The sequence below is a fragment of the Monopterus albus genome, unplaced genomic scaffold (genome assembly GCF_001952655.1).
Source record: "Monopterus albus unplaced genomic scaffold, M_albus_1.0 scaffold28.1, whole genome shotgun sequence".
NCBI classification, from domain to species: Eukaryota; Metazoa; Chordata; class Actinopteri; order Synbranchiformes; family Synbranchidae; genus Monopterus; species Monopterus albus.
This window is the reverse complement of record NW_018127908.1, coordinates 1359265-1360658: the sequence shown is the minus strand read 5'-3', so window position 1 is coordinate 1360658 and position 1394 is coordinate 1359265.

Sequence of the window (1394 nt, the reverse complement as noted above, 5' to 3'; positions counted from 1 at the left end):
CGAAATGTTTTTGTTGGTCCTCGAAAAAAAAAAAGCTGAGTTGATTCTTTTTCTTTTTTTCTATTTTTTTTTTTTTATTATGTGCGTGGCTGCGCTTTGTTGGTAGCTCTGCATGCATAATTTATCCTGACATATATACAGATGCAATGATAAAGGAGAGCATCCTGTGGAAGATGACAGGTAGAGAAATAAAGCATTTTCTATCATTGTGGGACGTTGTGTTTGTATTTATAATATAAATTAAAGTTAACAGAGCCTTTAAGTTTTGACATAAAGCCATTATGTTTATGTGTGAGCATGTCATACTGTATATTACACAGGCCTCTTCATTCAACGTGGGTGCTAGGACTGTGACAATACGGTCACAAAAATTCAGTATTTATTCAGGTGATGCATTTATTCTGATTATACAGTATGTGCGCACCAATTGGAGCAGAGCCCATGACCATTTTCACAGACTGTAAACATGCTGTGCTTACTGAAACCCCAGGAACTGTGACTGACTGAGAAATGTAACAAAAAACATACAGCATGCAAACTGCTGACCACGGGTTCTGAGCATTTACATTTCATATAACACTGCATCCACTTTTACTGTGATGAATAATAGAAAAGAATTAAATAAAGTGGGAAAATAGGAAGATTTTAAACAGTATAAACTATGTAAACAAAACAATTCTGAAAGCTGCCATGGCAATACAATCAATGAGAGCTTCTGCCTCTAGTGATCTTCATGAATATTTTCATCACGGCTTTGATGGCCATAACGGAGCAAACTTGTGGCTTGAGGAGCAATTCATCTTTGACAATATAATGCTCAGACATATACTTTGGAAAATTTGTCCTGTCTCATGGATTGTGATTTTTTCTCCAGCGAGAGATGTTCAGTCTTGTCAGAGTATTAGCATAACTTAAATCTCAGCATGTAAACAACTTGTTTATTTTGTTCTTTTGCACCTGAGGATGTGTCTTTGAGAATGATCCTTCAAAACTTGTCTTTATACTGTGAAATGTAAAACAAACAAACAAACAACAACAGCAAAACAGGCACTTTTGCATTTAATCAGTAGGTGTTTTCAACCCCCTGACAGATCATTTTTATCATGGATGTGTTTAGCCAGGATGTGATCAGTTGTAAACAACGATACATGTGATAACAGGACTTTTAACACCTTATTTCAGTGGTTCTCAACTATGTGTGAAGCCTGGACCCATGGTGGTTGAGCTGTCACTGACTAGTATCCCCGGTGACACAGCTGTGGCTGAACATGAGAAGCACATGTACAACTTGATGATGCATGTGAAGTGTTTACATTACACTGTGACAGAACCAGATCACAGTTCACTGTGTTTAATATATGTCTGAAAACTAAATCTAGAAAATACCAATATCA